The 20692-nt window shown below is 33.7% G+C and overlaps 1 pseudogene; it reads left to right on the forward strand.

Moving 5' to 3' along the window:
• The first annotated feature begins 288 nt into the window (after positions 1-288).
• Positions 289-8743, forward strand: LOC134240231 (fibrinogen C domain-containing protein 1-like; annotated as a pseudogene).
• Positions 8744-20692: the final 11949 nt, after the last annotated feature.

Raw genomic sequence — 20692 nt, forward strand, 5'->3', positions numbered from 1 at the left:
TTAAAATTTCTAAAACCTTTTCAGCGATATCATATTACTTTAAAATATGTCGTTGAAGCATATAGAACAAAATTTTACATTTATCGAATTATATTTCGAAAAAAGGGCTGGCTCCTAAATTAAGGGATCTGATGGGGATAGAATTATTTTTCCTAATATTTTTAAAAGTATTGAGAAGTTGAAATACATCAAAGAAGCAAAGTTGTTTAAAATGTCAAGTATTATCTATTGAGATTGTTAAAATATGTCCGCTGTCGTCACTTCTGGCAAAAACCGGTAGTAGTAAAAATGCATATTTTTGCCGTTATTGACACGTTTTCGAGTAATGCTATATCTGTCACTGGAAGCATAGAACTTAATATTCTGTCCATCGACGTCACTTCGGTTCATACTGGAAGTAGCCAGAAATGGCTTACTTTTGCAGTATTCAACGCTGGTTTGGAGGATTTAAATCCCAAGATACGGCACTACTTTTTTTATTTCAAAATCAAAAAGATTTCTGGTCAAACAGGACGGAAGACCTACCCGTTGCTTTGCAACAAGCTTTGCTGTAGTTATTGATTCTAATTGTTCTAAGAAAGGAAATCGTAAAGACAAAGCTATGATGTGAATTCAGAGAAATGATTTTTTTCTCCCTGTCATCAAAATTCAACACTCTAAAAGAAGTTAGGATTAGATTAAAATAAAAACCACCAGTAGTGTTATAATATAGGAGCAATTTAAGTAGAGTAATGTCTGCATGGTTTATTTTTTTCTAGCTAAAATAAAGATTTACATTTTTTTAGGTACACAACTTTTAGGTAGACTTTTGTTCTATTTAATTTTTGAGCCTTGAAAGAATTTTATGATTGATTTATTTTCTAATAAGATTGGAAACAATTTTGACTTGCAAGAATGAATACGTTTACCAGCTAAGAAATTCAATAATTCGATTATAAACACATTTTAAAAGTGGAAACATTATTAGGATAATGTTTTGGAGATAATTGAAAAGGAAACACTTTTAAACCTTAGTAATCTGGAAAAAATCGCCATTATAAAAATTGCTAGTATAGTTTTAAGTAATCCAGAAAATTGCACTTTAGTCTATCATTCACGATATTAAGCCTTTAAAGTTGACAAACAAAGATTATATTTCTTGCTGTCGATCAATAAAATGCATGAAAAATGCAATAAGACACAGTCATGACAAAATATCAAGACCCATAGTTTGCATTCTAACGTTGTCAATTATGGTGATAAGACATATTTGTTTGTATGCAGCAGTTTTTGCTATCGGAATATCAAGTAAAATAAGCAAAAGAAAACGTAAGAAAATACATGTATGTTTATTGTAACACTATTTTGATTATTTTTTTTAAAATGAAATATGGAGTGTAACTTATGAATTGTGCTTTTCAAAGTTGGATGATAATGCCTTAATTGCATTCTTCAAAGAAACTGAAACTTTAAAAGTCAATATTGCAAATCATTCTTGGTTTAAGAATAATTTTGTAACTTTTAATTATTGCATTATTTGTTAATTTATATTTTTTGTGCAATAGAATTCTGAAGCATTCCTTGCATATATCAGTGAAAATATTCACATCAAATTATTTCATACAAGTAACAATCCTTAAATCCTTAAAAGGAGCCAAGTAAGGCAACAGTATTATAACATCAATGTATATAACCATGAAAAAAACTTTTTTTGACAACCCCTTGTTATGAAAGACAATAATATAGAAACAGGGAAGTGGTATTGCTTCCATAATGATAATAAAACGCAAACTATGATTTAAAAAAATGTATTTCCACGACGAAATTTTCGAACTTAACTCAAAGAAATTGTCTTTGTGGTAAATTGAGATAAATCCAAATAATTTTTAATCATTGTTTATCATTGAAATAAAGTTCCAATAAAATATTGTCAATGCTTGACATATCAATTAATTTTAAAAGTCGTACATCATGCAGTAAACCTCCATGTTTCTTTGAATCTTTTCTGAACTCAGGGATCTCCAATAAATTTCACGAACAATAATAACTTAATTTAACAGTTTAAATTATAAGCTGACTCATCTTTAAGGTTCCATTTCAAAAGAATCTATGTTCAACATACTGATCACTTCAAAAAAGATTTTTATTAATTCGGTGTTGTGGTTGTAAGATGCTTATTGTTGTGTTGCAACCCAAAAACTAAGCTGGATGAAATTTATAACCAGGTCTTAGTGGTTTTTTGTTTTGTATTTTTGTAACAAAGAACATCCAAAATTTCAATGCTGCAGTCTTTCAACTCTGTGTTTCAAGGCAAAACACCATTCAAATATACTTCAAAAATCGATGAAATCAAACAACTTCTGCGCCTATAAATTCAGGTGTCAAAAGCACACTTCACAACACGTACCTTCTAAGTGCTGATTATTAAAATTATTCATTTTTCTCTCCTCGGTGAGGAAAAAAAACTCCTGTTAGAAAATGCAAGTTTCTGTTTTCGCCATCTGTATTGTATCATGGCTTTCCATAATTCAGGAAAATATATCACTTTTGGCATTTTATAAGTATATTCCGATTGTTTGATTTAAAAGAATGTTGATTAATTTAATTTGTACTTTACCTTGAACATATAAATTTCAGGGAGAAAAATACAAATAATAAAAAATGAAATTATAAAGTCGTTAAACAAAAGAAATAACAAATAATATATAGAATTGCAGGGGGAAAACTATAATACTGATAAATGTATTTTTAGTGCCATTCTTACCAAATGATTGCCAAGGTTTACTATGGTCCAATTATACCAAAAGCAGTGTGTACACAATTTACCCTAAGGGAACCAGCGGATTTCAGATTTATTGTGACATGACGACTTCCGGTGATGGTTGGACGGTAAAAACAATATTTATTTTTTTAATTTTTGATAAATACTATTCGTAATCCTTTCTTTAAACAAGAGGTTGAATATAGACTGTTTTGTTTACTTTTCAATACAAAGAGGGCGTGTGTGATCTGTCAGTAAGGGACGCTCACTTCCCCTAAGCACTTGATCCCACCTCTGGAATTTTCAGGGGTTTGTGTTCACTTTGAATTTAAGATATTCAATACTTAATAGGAACAAATCCATTGAAATTGAAAACATAACAGATAAGTAGGCATTGAATACTCAGTTTATTTAGACATACTTCCTATTTATTACTGTTAGTATGTATAGTGGGATGTATCCTAATTCATGACCTTGAATTTTGGCAAGAATTATCTCCTTTTTTTTAAAATAAATATAATATAAATATAAATTTTTTTTAATAAAAATAAACAAGAAGCCCATGGGCCACATCGCTCAACTGAGTAACTTGGGTGATGCAGATCTTTACAAGATCCCCCCTCTTGCTCTACCTATCATGCCCCCTTCCTTTTTTTATTTTAAAACTTTAGAATCTACACTACCCAAGGATGCTTCCATATAAGTTTCAGCTTTCCTGGCCCAGTGGTTCTTGAGAAGAAGATTTTTAAAGATTTGTTCTATATATTTCTATGTAAAACTTGTATTCACTATTGTGGCCCCGCTCTACCCCAGGGGGTCATGATTTTAACAATTTAATATCTACACTACCCAAGGATGCTTCCACATAAGTTCAAATCCTGACCCAGTGGTTCTTGAGAAGATTTTAAAAGAATTGTTCTATATATTTCTATGTATAACTTTGATTCCCTATTGTGGCCCCGCCCTACCCCCGGGGGTCATGATTTTAACAATTCAATATCTACACTACCCTAGGATGCTTTCACATAAGTTTCAGCTTTCCTGGTCCAGTGGTTCTTGAGAAGAAGATTTTTAAGTGACCCCACCGTATTTTTGTCTTTTCTTGATTATCTCCCCTTGTAAGGGGACTTGGCCCTTCATTTTAACAATTTAAACTCCCCTTCACCCAAGAATGCTTTGTACCAAGTTTAGTTAAAATTGGCCCATTGGTTCTTTAGAAGAAGTCGAAAATGTGAAAAGTTTACAGACGGACGGACAAACGGACGGACGGACGACGGACAAAATGTGATCAGAAAAGCTCACTTGAGCCTTCGGCTCAGGTGAGCCAAAAATCAATTTAAAAAATTGTAGCCGGTAAAAAAAATTTGTTTTCAATTGTCATTTTATTTCTAAACTTTCTATGCATTATTGATATTCGAAGTATTTGAATTTTTATTTTGAAAAAAAAATGCTTTTCCCCATAGACTTCAATGCAATCTTTGTTAATTAAGTACTGCTTAATTAATGAAATTTTTTAAATTTTCTCGCGTCAATCCTTTTCCACTATAAAATGCTTAAATATAATATCAGAGTATTATGTACTTGACGGACATTTAAAGGTAGGGAAATTGGTCCCATTAGGGATGGAAATCCTTAAAATTATATCATATTTTAATTGTTCAACGATTAATTTTGAAACACTATGGTTGTTCGAAAAGTTTGTGGACAGCTATCATATCTTTTTTTTTATTTGACGTCATATGTTATCCAAATTTGGTAGAGATATTTTTACAATAAATCCAAATGATTTTTAATATTAATTTGTTCCAAAATATTACGATTTATTCAAAATTTATCCAGATTTTAGAAATTCAAAAATCGGATAGCGGAGCAGGTCAAAATTTAGTAAGTTACAGACAATACACTTTATAATGTCTGTAATAATATTTTCTGTAAAATGGAGCAAAATCGAAAGACAATCTAAACATTCAAATCAAGAATTGTTACATCGATTCGTATACCAAACTATGGCTTTACATTTTACTTTCTTGAAAAGAAATCAACTTGAGAAGATAGGTAGTCCATATTGAAAACGGCAAAAACGATGACGTTTTAGAACGTCACGGAGCAGCAGATAACGAAGCAATTTTGTGTTTTACTCAGGAAAAACCCTGAATAAACTATAACAATGTTGGAGGAATCAAGAAAATATGTCACAAGCGAGTTGTACATGTACAGGGTGTTTCATAATATATGTCACACATCTACATACAAATAGATAAATGACAACAAAAGCTACATACACATTTTATTTTCATTTTAATCAGCATATAGTCAAATTTTTTTTTGAGTTAGAAGTATCCAGCATTACCCCACCTCTGCCGATTTTTCCGTGAAATCCTGGCTTACGATTGGTTGAAGTCTGTCACGTGAAAGCGGTGGATTTCTTATACCCGGTCAGTTGTAAATCCATACCCGGTCAGTTGTAATCTATACCCGGTCGATGTATTACGTCACAAACACAAACGTGACGTCAGAATAGGCACAGTATAAGCGTGATGAAGGATTTAAGGTCAAGATCTAGTAAATAATTTTAGACTAATTTTTTGGTGCAAGATCCATTATGACGTCATAATCAATTTCAACTTTCTTTTTCCCGTACTTTACGGCTTTAGCAGAGTTATGTAGAAAATATGGTATTTTCAAGTCATTCAACTTGAAATCATATGAAAAGTAAACCGGATACTTATATTAAATTTGATATTGATTTAAAGAAGAGGCCATGAACATACTAATTTCCATTTTCTGAGAGACTGTAGGCAATCTTGATACATTTCCTTTGCCAAATACGAAAAAAACTCCCATTTTCTTGACCAGTTTTCTTAATTTTTCATTAAAAATGACAGTGAAATGTACAGTTTTTCATCTTGTTTACCTAAAAATTATGCCCCGAAACACCTTAGTTGACCAAGCTAAAGTTGTAAAGCATCAATAAAGGAATTTATTTCTCAAGTTTGATAAATCTGTAGGCACCTTTCATTTACTAGATCTTGACCTTAACAGAGAAAACCATCTAAAAACTACAGATAAAACGTAAATGTTACATCGGTGGGGTAAATTCGTTACATAGTCTTTTAGTGACAGGGTATGGGATGATAATGGTTAGTAAATTTCATACCTGACTCGGCTCCGCCTCGCCAGGTATGAAATTTACTAACCAGGTATCATCCCATACCCTGTCACTAAAAGACTATGTAACTAATATTCTCCACTTCGGTTACTATTGCAACAAATCCTAAAAATAATATTCTCCAAGTGCTTTCAAAACATTGTCTTAAATAACTAAAAAAGAGATTAATGCTTATAAATTTCTGACCACTGTTTTGTAAGCTTAACAGGATACTTGAGGCATTTCTTGTTTTACATTTGGCTTTTTAGATCCCCCAAAGTTCATATCTATTTTTATTGAAAGTTGCATTTAAATAAAATTGTGGCTGGTACGTGTTAATTAGTGTCCACTTCTTTCTCCCTTCCTTTCAGTCAATCTTGCAAACTTTAACAGGCTCTGAACGTCAATTGGCTTTAGATGCTGAAATGTTGTATGCAGACACACTAGACTCAAATTTATATTTCTAAAAACATGAACATAAGATATACTTACCGGAATTGTTACAATCCATTTCCCTGTAATCGGATCTAACATGTAACTTGAGATTCCTTTGACTAAGAGGAATCTCGGATTTATCTTTCATGAGGTTTTCTCAATTATTGACTTCACTTTGATATTGTTCTCATCTCTTCTTGATTTTTGGTAGGGGCAGGATTTAACTGTCTTTAATCATTTTTACATTATAATTGAGTTCAAACTCTCTAATTATTCCTTATTAATATATGTAGACTAGACAACACTTTCTGGTCTGGATATTTTTCATCATCACACCCTGTATAATATTTAGGATATCGTTCTTAGAATAAAAGTTTACAACAAATTTTTGCTTCGAGTTGTACCCCATTTTGAGGACAGCTGGAATTATGACATCACTGATTAAATTGTCAGTTACTTAATGGTATATATCACAATTTCCCCAAAACTTTACAATATCATAATTTTAGATCAATATGCTTACCTATTACCTATTGGTAATTTTGGTATCATACTCAATATTCAGATTATGCCCATTTAGATTTGTGACGTATATTTTGAAACACCCATAGTACAGGCAGTATTTGAGTGACAATGACTCTATATCGGACGACGACAATCTATGAAGCTACGGTTAAATTGTAAAAATCTAAATAAAAACTTTAAAACGTTGGAACGTCAAGACAAGACATAGGCGCTTCAGAGTTGTGTATCCTGTGAAAGCAGAGTTAAGAAATAAAAGAAATTAAAACCTTAACATAGGAAGATATACCACGAGAGCAATTCTTTAAAAATATATTTCAAGTATTAGAAAAAGGAATTAATGAGTGGGCATTGGATTATGCTGTGTGAAATGTATAGAGATATAATAATTTTTAAATATTGACAATATGTTTTGACGTTGCTTTGCCGTTCAGTGTGCTCCGCGGGTAAAAACATGTTGATTTTAAAATGAAGCAAACTGATTGCTGTTAAAACGAATGGAATGAAGCTTTACACATCAACAAAACATTTTTTTTTTACATATTGTGCTTTTTTAAAATTTCTAGTGAGTAATATAACGAAGATTGATATCGTCCACGAACTTTTCGAACAACCCTCGTGAATCGTTTTTATTTATCTTTTTTAATAATATAAGGTTTTTCAAGGACGACAGAATTGACAAATTGGATTCAATAGATAGTTAAATGAATACAAGTATGGATTTGGTGTTCCGAGTGAAGAACATTGGATTGGTAAGTAAAAGAGGTCAACATTTATACTCTTATCTTACATTTCTACTGTTTGAAGTTTTTTTGTGTGAGATCGCTCAGTGTTTTATCTTCATTATTTTTCAACAGAAATGTATTTATCAACTTTTTTCTTTAAAATTTAATCTGTTATAAGAATCAATTAATGGTAAAGCAAATAGATACCAAAACAAACGAGAGAATGAAATAAAATAAGAAAGGAGAAGTTCTTGAGAAATCATCACAATTTTTATTCATAAGTCCCATAAGATTTGTGCCTTAGACTGAATCTCTCTCTCTCTCTCTCTCTCTCTCTCTCTCTCAAATTGATTTATCTATTACATTAGTTGTAATAATTTAAGTTTAACATCTTTATATTATTTCTAAATTAAGTCACTTTTCTCTATTTTTTATCTGTTACATTTTTTGTCAATGATTTTTCAAATTCAATGTTATTTTACCTTCAACGGGAAAAATTAAATGTTAAATATAAATCTTAAATATTCATTTTAATAACATGCTCATCTAGTAATATTTTCCCCTATGCATTATATTTTCTTTGTTGTAAACCAGGTAATCAACGAATACATCTGCTGACATCTCAGGGTTGGTATTAGCTGAAAGTGTATCTCTCAGACTTTCAAAACAAAAGGAGATATGCATATTATCGAACATTCTCTCTCGGTAACGAAGCCTCCAGCTATCGTTTGACTGTCGGAGACTATAAGGGAAACGCAGGTAATTTTCCAGAAAATTAAAGATGCTTTACTTTTAGTTTCTCTATTTAAGAAAAAGAATTACCCATTTTCATGCAAGACAATAAAAAATTCTTTAAAAAATGACTAAAAATCACGTTTAACAAAATAAGCTTGTTTTTAAGTAATTGCTCTGACATATATATCTTCAAAAGGCAATTCACCGGCAACACATAACGGTCGACCATTCTACACTCGAGACCGTCAAGACAGCAATGGTTGTCAGAAAGCGTACAGAGGGGGTTGTTGGTATAATCTTTGCCATGCGGCCAACCTAAATGGTCTGTACCTAAAGGGATATCACTCCTCTTTCGCTGACGGCGTTAACTTGTATCACTGGCTTAGGTCACATTATTCATTGAAAAGCACGGAAATGAAAATTCGAAAAAGTAGATAGAAGCATTACAGCGTATTTATGTACAACTCGATATTGAATAAAAGATTTTAAATAGTGAATGAAGTTTATCACAAAGGCCTGTGTCACTGCAGAAAGAAAAAAAATTGGTTTTTATTCATATTCAAGGCCTAGCCTTTAAAAAAACATTCATTTATCCCTTCCTCTACCACAGCAATGAAAATTTTTAAATAACCAGACAAGGTATTTGTTATTAAGCTCAAACTAGGTTGAATGGTTTTTAAAATAAATTGAATTTGTCTTAATATTTGTTTAATTCAATAAGTTTGTTATTTGTCTGTTTCTACAATGATCTTAGAACAAAAATTGTTTGCAGAATATAAGTATGTTTGTATAGACAAATACAACATAATACCAGGTAATATTGAACAAAAAATTAATCAATTAAAACTTAAGATTGTATTACAACAAAATATATTTCCGTGGAATATTAAATGTTCTTTTTAGTAGTACTGTCATATTTTAAAATTAGCAAAGTTGATAATTTTTAATATATTTCTATACGAAATTATCTGTGTTAGAGAAGGTTTTTGAAACATTCAATGACCTCTGAACTCCTTATTAAATTAAATGTGATGAAAACTTTATCATAATTAATGATTTAAATCATACAAACAATACACACCAGGAAAATATATCATACAGTTTGCCTGCAGGTAAGGGTATCTTTGCAGACAGCACAATATACCTGGTATTTGTGATCAATGTTTAAATATGTTAATTGAGTTGCATGAAATATAGTCTCGAAAACTTTATAATGTTTTATGTTCAATTTATAAACTGAATGGTAAACACTTAACGCAAGGAACAAGTTACATTTAATGCAATAAAACACTCGTACAACTCATTCCAACAGTAATTATTAAGACTGGGTACAATGTAAAGAGTAAGTGTAATAAAGCTGGATAGTAAGCAGTATTAACGAAAATTTTCATAATGTTTTTTTCTTAACAAAAACATGTTATTTAGTTATCCGTATTGCAGCTAAATACAGTTTCCAAAATTTTTATAAGATACTAATACAATGAACAAAACCAAACAGGTTGGCCTACTCTTAAAAAACAACCCTCGACAATAACTTTTAATGGATGGCTAGTGCTTTCATATTTTACATATCTAATTCTTGTAACAAGACCTTTCATTTGATAGCAAGACCTTTTTCCCTTTGACCTTGACCTTGGAATTTGACCTACTTTTTAATTTTTTTAGCCTTGGCCATAACTCTTGAAGGGTTAGGGGTAGGGCTTCCATACTTCACATATGTATTTTTTATGGCAAAACCTTTCTTAAGATACCATTACCTTGATCTTTTGACCTTGACATTGGAAATTTCTGTACTTATGAAAAAAACTTTAACCTCGGCCTACTTTCACACTTCACCATTGTATTTCCATTGAAAATTATGAAATACCCTACTTTTGGTACCAATATATTAAATTTGCATGGAAGAAAAGTTTAGTCTTTGCTATGTAGCTATACGGGGGGCATCACTGTTTCAGAAACATATCTTGTTTTTTTCGCTCCTTTTCAACAGTCAGTCTGCAAGAATGCCAATTCTACTATCTATGCACTTCTTGTAAGTTTTGATGGACATACTACTAACTGATAAAAAAATATACAAGCGGAAATACAGACAAAGACTTGCTTAAGAGTTACCTTTTTTAAGGATGCAACAAATGTTTTTTTCAAGAATGTTGTCAATTTTGAGATTTTTGGCTAATCACAACTTTATAATGCATGAAAAATTCTTGCTGAATATTAAATGGTTTACTAATTATTTAACAATAACCAAACATAAACACTGCCACATGTGCATGTGCCGTTATTGAAATTTCTGATTTGATCTGTGACTGCTTGCTCATGAAAGATGCAATTAATCACTGTGACCACTTGGGGAATTCTTTACTAGTCACACAGAGGTTACCATTAATTAAACTACAGAGACTCTAGATTTAGGGAAGGAAATACAACAGGTCACCAACGACAATGAAACAGGAGGTGGGACTAAGTTTTTGTCATTTTGCCAGGAAACCTTTCTTATTTTACTTAATTAAAAGAACCTAAATATAGAAAAGAACATCCAATTCTTGTAATTATTTTACTTAATTAAAAGCACCTAAATACTGAGTATAGAAAAGAACCCCCCATTCGTGTAATTTAAAATATGCATATTAAATATGGATAAGTGACAACTATCCAGAGCTTACTCTCCATGGTGTCATATATTTCTAGCTTTGGCAGAATTTGTTGTGTAACAGGTTTTTGCCCTCTACTGTAAAGTAAAATCAGACAGTTGGTGGTATTATTTCAAAGGACTCAGCTTCCTTATATATTGACCTTTTTGAATACTGGCTAGATTGCGTCTCAAATGTGTGTTCACAAAACTGTATCTTAGATTTTTGATATTTTGCTTAGTTCTTGAATTATTGGGGAAATATAGAATTAGCCTTATACATTGGTAACATTGAACATCCTCAGTGATAGTTTGTAATGCAAAGCCTCAAGCCTCACTTTCGATTCTACTGCCGACCCGGACGGACGCATATCACTCAAGGTAAATATTTTTTCATTTAAAGTGGGTGTTAGAACATGATGTGTTCACACCTAGGACTTGATTAGTCCTATTAGCTTGTGATTTAAGCAATGACATTTAGACTTTGATGAAGTCACAACTTTCTTTGATTGAGGCTGATTGCCATATCTTTTGTCTGAAAATTTCGCGACACATGTGGTCGGCCATGTTGAACACCAGAAAGAAATGCAGGATACATTAGTTTATTTCAAGTTTCTTAGTATATTGTGACTTATTTCATCGCCTTACATTTCAATTGTGTAAATTGTTCAAAAGACATTCAAATGTATTTTGCAGATGCCACCTACTATTCTCAAAAGGCGTCATGACCTTAGAAACAAAAACGTAACATTGAAATTGATGAAAAAATTCAAAGATCTTAAAGTGAGCCAAAGAATGGAGTATGCAAGATTTAAGTCCAATGAAAGGATAGAAGAAATGTCAGTAGAAGAATTAAGAAGACATCTGAAAAATCTACTAGACGATGACGCGGATCTACTGCTTGACTTGGCGGGAGCGCCTGTATGTGAAGACTCAATGAGGAAACTGGCACACGTTGCCATTCTCTTGGCCAATGAGATTGGTCAACCACAAGGCCATGATCTCCAAGACAAAGAGGTCAGTGTATTTAATTAATTTAACCTTTTGCACTCTGAAAAGGGAGGGGCTAACGGAGGAAAAATTCCTACACACGTGTTACACATTAAATTTAGCGTGTTAAACCATCGAGATTCGATTTTGGTGTGACCCCAAACAAAGTTGTTCAATATGTCATTAATGAAAATAAAGCGAAAGAAATACAATATGATTCCAAATTAATTTCAAGTCTCATTTTGATTAGGACACGGAGGAGGAGGAGGATGAACAGGGGCCGTCGACGAGTAAAAGAAAGAGGACAACTCTTAAACAGAGGATTGAAAACCTAGAGAAAATCAAAGAGGACACCGTAAAAGACCTTAAGGAAAAGGTGAGAAGTCTGGCCCTACAATCTAAACCAAATGAGGCATTGCTACTTTTAACCCTCGATGAGCTATCAAAACAAGCTAGAAAGCATAACGACCCTGAGTCAGACGTTTACGAAGAGTTGTGCAGGCAAGCCAATAGGCACCAGGGCGAGGTTAATATAGCCACCCTAACTCTCAGCGTACTCGGCGGTAAGGCATCCGACATCGTGGTTAAAGCTATGGCGAAGTGCCTGAAAGAAAAACAAGTTGAGGATAAACTCTCGACGACTTCCTCGGCCAAAACCGCAGAATCGGCTTCGCCTCTTGAGAGTCTTTACCCTCCGCTTCAAATGCCGTACTTCATGCCCCAAACTATGACCGGGTGGCCTAATTCAGGGATGTACCATTACCAGTTTAATCGTAGATTCTCGGGCAACAGGCAGAACCGTTGGAGACCCCGAGGTCAATGCTATTTTTGCAATTCAACTGAACACGCTATCAAAGATTGTGAGAAAATGAAAATTGCTAAAAACAAATAGACCATTCATTTTCAGTCTGCGTTAGAAAAAAAAAAAAAAAAAAAAAAAAACTTTTCTGTCATACATGTATCAACACCGCAGTAAATTTTGTTGAATTTGTATTTGCAGTAAATACATTTCATTTGCTTTAATAAAAGTGGAAATATGAATTTTGTTTTTAATATCCAAGCCTTCACCGCAGTCCGGGGACACTGATTCCTTAGTGAACTTTTGTTCACGTGGACTGCAGGTGTGTGGCTTGTTCCCTTGTTTTTGACCCGGTTGGATGCTCCTCAAGAGCCTAATAATTCATTTTGTATTATAGGGCGTTGTGGAAATTCATAACCTTCCACCATTATCAGCGCCAGAATGGGAGATGAATGTTAATTTTAACCCACTTGCTGCTTTGAAAGATGTAAGGACGCATCCAACTTGGGTGACATTAAACAAGGACAAGCCCACACCTGCAGTCCGCTCCAACCCCTCAAAAGAGTTAAAGAACAGTATTCCAACTAATCTTGGAAGTTTACCCTTACGTGACCCCGATAATTTCGTAGCAGGGGGTCTTAATGTGTGTAAAGATGAGTGGTTAAAGCTTCCGAAACATTTACCGGAAAACGTCGTAAGGTGGATATCGGAAGGTGTACATGTGCAAGATTTCTTTCAAACCTTCAAAGGAAATTTCAAAGGGAAAGCTTATAATTCTGCAGAACCCCCCAGAGCCTTTTTCAACAATTCCACAACCTGTAAAAATTACTTAGAATTCATATCAAAAGAAATTCTGAATCGGTTGCAATCGGGTTCGATTCGTCTTTGGGGAAAACTGGGTGAGTGTGAATTGCCGAAAGTAGTCATGCCGTTAACCATAGAACCTAGCAAACCAAGATTGTGTCATGACGAACGATATCTAAATCTTTGGATAAAAGATTGCCCATTTCAATTAGAAAATCTTAAACATGTTCCCCGCCTCGTTGAAAAAGATGTTCTTATGGTCGCATGCGATGAGAAGTCTGGTTATGACCACGTCAGGCTAACACAGGGCTCAGAAACTTACTTCGGTTTCCAGTTTGGTGGTTGGGTATTTACATATTGCGTAAACCTTTTGGGTGGAAAGCTTCCGCTTTTGTTTACCAAACTATTGGCATGCAAGTAACTACGTTTTTGAGGGAATTGGGCATAATCACTTTGCAGTACATAGATGATCGTTTATTAGTGGCTTCTAACAGAAGGGGCTCATTTGAAAGTGATATAAGCAAAGTCAGTTGTGTCATGCTAGAACTCTTAACCCGTCTAGGGTATACATTGTGTTTGAAAAAAAGTAGACTTTTTCCGTCTACAGAATTGAAATTTCTCGGTTTCATAGTCGATTCCGCCAAGCAGGCTTTCATCTTACCATGCGATAAAAAACAGTCATTTATTACGCTCAGAAACCATATCTTAAATTCTGAGACAGTCGATGTCAAAACTTTGCAGAAATTTGCAGGAAAATGCGTATCGATGAACTTAGTCGTGCCAGCTGCAAGGTTGTACTGCCGAGAGGTCAATGCAGCTATATCGCGTGGTCTAAAGAACTCTCGTCTAATTCCAATTACAGGTGACCTTAAACGAGAAATAGAGCATTGGAATTTTATAGACAACTGGGGCACATATGTGCCATGGCGACGAGAACTGCATAAACAAATTACACTCGCCACAGACGCGTCTCTTTTCAAATACGGCGTTTCGGTCATGTCAGCAGAGCAAGAAACATTAACCTTTGGCGATTTCTGGGATAGCAATGATAAACGACCGATTCATCTCAAAGAGGCTGAAGCATTGATAAAGGCGCTCCAATCGTTGGACAGCTCTGTTCACAATCACCGGGTCGACATAATGACAGATAACACCTCCGTCATTGCCGCATGGGAAAACCAGGGGGCCCGTAACAAACCTCTCAATGATATAATGAAATCATTGTTTACGCTAACTTACAATCATAATATTGACTTGCATCTCACTTATATTGCCTCAAATCAGAATAAAGCAGATGCGCCATCCCGCTCGATTTCTTTAACGGACTCAAAACTTAGTGACAAATCATGGGCATTAGTGGAAATGGCTTTCGGACCACATACGGTAGATCTTATGTCATTAGATTCCAATACAATGAAAACACCCGAAGGTGTTCCTTTGAGACATTTTACACCCTCACCATCACCTTTTTCAGCGGGTGTGAATGTTTTTGCACAGGACATTATAAAGGAAGAAAACCCCTATGTCAATCCGCCATTTAATATTATTCTTCCTTTATTAAAATTTCTAAAAGACCAGCACGTAAAGCAATGCACTTTTATCGCCCCGGTTCTTGAAGAAACCCCTATTTGGTACCCAATACTAAAACAGTTTATCATTTCATCAACCACAGTAGGTGTAAAGGGTCAAACGGGTGTTCTAGAAATTCCCTCAAAAAATGGGTTCGTTCTGGATAAAAAAGGTTTGAAATGGACTTTAATGGCACATAGGTTATGCTTTATTTAATATTATTTCAGGCTGAAGTAATTAATCTAGAGCAGATTGATGAAAGACTATCTACACTTCATAATCAGAACATCAATTCACCACACCAGAAGAAAAAGTCCTCCCTCGCCAGTACTTTAAAAACATTTCTCGAACATCTACCCGAGAAACCAAGTCTAACTAGTGCATCTCCAAATGACATTAAGAGATTTTTAGTGTGGAAAGATAGAACTGGCAAAACACAAATTCATTCTAAATCTTGCAAAAATCTAATATTATTCAACAGCTGATTGATATTTTTGACATGTCGGGAAGAGGTCGAGAATGGAACCCTTCTCTCGGTGTGGGAAACCCGGCGGCTTCGGATACAGTTAAGCTTTACTTGAAAGCTATTAAAGAGGAACAAGCACGAGCTCACGTAGTGCCAAAACAAGCAAAACCTATTTTCGTAGATAAAATACGCTCTATTGCACAATACATAAATAGAGAAATAAAGAGGGATGACATATCATTGCGAGAAAAATATGTTTTACAGAGAGATCAAGCATTGATCAAGCTACAATTTTTTGCCGGCGACAGAGCGAGTGACGTGGCGATAGTATTATCACAGGAGGTAAAAAGATTAACTGACAATAGCGGATTTGTCTTCATGCACACTTTCGGCAAAACGTTAAGGGGTGGTCCCACAAAATCAAACACATTTGTACTTAAACGATGTAATGATTTGACAATTTGCCCTGTCCATGGTCTTGAATCGTACTTTCAATTCTCATCAAAACACGGAATCCCATTAGAATCGGGATATTTGTTTAGGGTCATTACGGAATCAGGACGAGTTCTTGATAAGCCGGTGTCTTACTCGTCAATTTACGATAGATTCAGAGGTTATTTAGTGACCTTAGGAATTTTTGAGGGAGAAACTCCTCACAGCATGCGAGCAGGCTGCGCCGTAACCCTCGCGTATGCCGAAAGTAAAACTGATACGCGTGGAATTATGCAGCATGTTGGATGGTCATCAGAGATAACAGCCCATTATTACACTAGGGCATGTGCCATTAAAGATGCAAGTCAGGTGGCCGATAATTTGGTAAAAGCAGCCGATGATAAGACCCTGGAAAATGTAAATTCCTTCTTCAATAAACATGCCGATTTCGATGCCCTTCACCCTGCATTCCTTTAAAGTATACATTGTCAGTATCTCAGTATCTTTGTCACATATCCGCATGACATGGTTATGTCTTTCTTCTTGTGTGAGAAATTATATTGTAATGATATGCAACTGTACTTTCCTTTTTATTATTAAATCATATGTGAACATTTGTATTCCTCTATTTTTTATTTTATTTTTGAGTATTGGGAGAAGATGTATGATTTTTCTGTAATCGTGTCACGGATATATTCAAATAAGTCCGATTAACATTTAATTACTGCCGATTTTTACCCAATACTTATCTAGGGTTGTCATTTCATGAATTTCACTGAGGATAGGGTAACATCCTCAGTGATAGTTTGTAATGCAAAGCCTCAAGCCTCACTTTCGATTCTACTGCAGTTGAGGAAATGAGCTAGTACCATTCAAGTAACGTTCTTTGTTATACACACATGTATATCTGACGTATTCATTTGTTTGCATGAGGGTGAAATTTCCCACCCTCCCTCCCAAATATTTGAAATTCAAAATGCTCTTCGCATCCCAATTACTGCCGATTTTACCCAATACTTACCTAGGGTTGTGGAGTGCATTTCATGAATTTCACTGAGGATAGGGTAAGGACACATGGATGTAACTTTTGAATTACAAGATTTATTTTTAAGTTCAATCCTTTTTCTACCTTCTACAAAATAATGACTTTGAGATGTGGGAAACAAAAAAAAGTTGATTTATAAAATAGAAATGCACTTATATTTACATTAAATATTGATAATTTTAAATTAGATAAAATATAAAAGTCTAAATTAGGATCATTAATTAGTAAATTTAACAAGCTTTTAAATGATATTGATACACTTTTAATATGTAATCTTTGATAATGAAAGAATTACAATCAAATCAAATGTTGCCCTTTGGAAACCTTTGGTGTATCATCAACATAATAAACTTTTTTGGATAAATTCTTCGTTTTTACAGATGCTTGTTTTTCTAAATATTTTTACAGATTTTTCTGTCCTTTAGTTACATACATGTGAAGCAATACATCTTAAACTCTTGCATAAAGGATATATACATGTATCTTCCTATGATTCGATATACAAGAGCATATTGTACAACTGCTCTCATAAAAATGCTCTTATTCTATAAATAAAAGAATTGACAATAGGGATGCTGAAATCATGTTCATTACCATGTTTTGTTGTTTAATTACCATTAGAGTTTTTCTCTTATAAAATATCCCAAATGTGTAAGATTCTGTGGTATCTTATCTCGAGTTCAAGGGGATACATCGAATCAACGTATGAATATTGATGTCAAAAGAATATTGTTACATGTAATTAATAAAACATCATCCAATATATTTAAATATCGAATTGGATGCCATAACATGGGACTCTTCTCATTAAGAATTTACAGTCAGAAGATAAAAATACCATTATTTATAACTTATATAGTAATTTTGTTTTAACATTTGTTGATTACTTAGACCCAATCTGGTATAGGTAAATGCTATGTTGAAAATATATAAATGGATATATACTAGTATAATTCAGCATTTAAAAGCTAGCACGGAAGTTGTGGAAACGATTACTTTTATTTTTTTACCATAAATTCTCTGTAAACATTCTAAATATCGAATGTATGTCTACCCATAACCTAGGTTTTCTTACAAAAGGTGACATATCTTTTTTAAAAAAGTCGTCTTTTTTACTACATGTAACCGTACATTATACGTATTAGGCAAACGGCAATTAAGCAATCACTGAACCAGTAATTTTGTGTGATTATTGCATATTCCCTTAACATGAATCTTAATTGAGGATTTAAGGAAGTGTTAAAGATAACAACAATAGGTTTCTTTTACATTTAGAATTTAATTTCAGCGGGATAAGTCGATTAGAACGAAACAATTAGTGCATCTTCCATCCAGAAAATGAAGTAAATTTCTCTCTTGCATATGTAGCTCCATGCATATCCGGAAGCAATGTTGACTTTGTCACCTTTCTTCAGTCGAACTAGAACTGTATTAGAGCCGCTGCTCAAAAATCTCTGTGACGTGGCGGAATTATTGAAAGCTGTAAATACTTTATAGTGACCGTTAACCTTCAGGTAGGGATGATCCATTTTATTTGGATCGGTTAATGTTGCCCAGGTAAACACATATGTCCCGTCAGAAGGTGCAGTAAAGATCCCTGTTGTCTTCTCATATGAATTCCCGTCGTTGACGAGAACTGTATCGAAGATCCACGTTTCGTGTACTTTGTAACTTTAGCAGCTGATTGATAAGCCGAAAATGCAACACTCCTTTGAAAACGAATGGAGAGAAACAGATAGGTAAATTTATATGTACAGAACAATGTGAAATGCTAAATTTTCGTAGGGGGTTTATTTTCGTTGTTTTCGAGGTATGGAGAGATCCACGATTTCATGACAACCACAAAACGTTAAATTTCATCCGCATTACTACTAAACATTCCCCAACAACGAAATCAAATCCCCACAAATCAATATTATTTTCCCATTCCTCGAACATTTGACCCTATGAAAATATGTGAGTTTACAGTTTCGGTTTAATTCATCATCTTTTCCATATTGAAATATGGCACAATGAAGCTTGTAGTACCTTGATAAAATAAATTTCTTTCTAGATATCACGGACGCAAGATCTCCACCACTGAATAAAAAAATCAAAATTGAAAATTGATTCAAGTGATTTTTTCCGCAGTTACTTCTGTACTTACAATGCATCGCTTTTTAAGTTACGTTCTCACTAGAATAACAAAAATGAAGAAAAAAAAAATAAATCGCCTTGATTTAATAGATATAATACAGATAAAATAAAAAAAAAGTTTTTTGTTAAAATCACCACTGTACATCCATGCCTCTGTTTGATAATGCTACTAATATATGACGTCTGTGACATCAGAGTCTAGACACACCAAATGCCACGGTTTTGGCTTTAAGAGACATGTCTTGGTACAGTTTATAAACGCTATCTGCGCTCTCCAAAATTACATTAATAATAATTATATCTTTTTATATATTACCTACATGTATCCCTTACTTTGCCAATCATGATTTTGTTATGAATTTATTACCTTCCTTGGTTTCCGTATGACATTCACACTTTGGCACCCAATCCATTTCCCGGCAGACATTTTTGTAATTGGCGTAGTCATGGCGGAAAGTCTTTGGTTTTGGAGAGTCACCTCTGGTCATGCACAAAATTGCAACAAGTAACAGCACCGTCTTTGTATTCATTGCTACAAAAGTAGTTAGGGAACTGGATACCAATTCTAAACAAGATGTGTTCGTGAAACACTGATGTCCCGTATTGCAGCTTAAAGAGAGAGCTACAGTTTTTCAAACTGAATTGGTAGACAAACCTTTAGGTCATAGAAGGACATCAAGTCAAAATTGTTGCTTTCGAAAGAAAGATCACAAGGAATACACCTGTGAAAAATGAAAGCTCTAATTCTGACTGTTCCAAAGTTATAGCCAAGGATAAAACTTTTCTTATAGTGGGTCAAACTCTATTTATAAGTTCAAAAATTATTTATACCAGCTTAAAGGTCTTGTCACAATAAATACTCATCTTAAGTATGAAAGCCCTAATTCCAACTGTACAAGTTATAAGCGATGTTACAGTTTGAAAAATCCTGATAAGATTGGATCAAACTTGATGTTTAAGGTCAGGGCGTCAAATTTGGTGAAATCGTAAGAAAGGTTTTGTTACAAGGAACTTGTTAAATATGAAAGCCATAGTCCCACCCACTCAAAAAATATGGGCAAGATAAAAGTTAGTTTTGCAGACAAACAGATGAGGTGACAAGCAGAAAACAGACAAACATACAGATGGACGGATGAACAGGACAAAAACTCTAAACCCCCGCATCTTCGATAACTAGTGCATACAAAATGAAATTAGAATATAATACTTGTTAAACAGACGCATGAAAAAATAATGAAAGAAGAATACCTGAATTTACAATGAGCGTTGATTTTGTTTTACTGTTGCTTAAAAATGTAAGAGACATAAATTTATATATCAACACCTTTTTGTGATTGATTCTTTCCAAATGTTTCTGATAATGCTCAAAATGTAATTAGAATGAAAATTAATATGACATGTTGGAAACTGATATTCTTCTAATCAAGATATAACTGAAAATTTAACATGCAATATCATTATTTACCAGCTGTATATCTTAGGGTATCCAAAATTCCTTTCACTTGGTATGTATACAA

The sequence above is a fragment of the Saccostrea cucullata genome, unplaced genomic scaffold (genome assembly GCF_032062105.1).
Source record: "Saccostrea cucullata isolate Sc308-1 unplaced genomic scaffold, CSIRO_AGI_Scuc_v1 ctg1496, whole genome shotgun sequence".
Taxonomy (NCBI): Eukaryota; Metazoa; Mollusca; class Bivalvia; order Ostreida; family Ostreidae; genus Saccostrea; species Saccostrea cuccullata.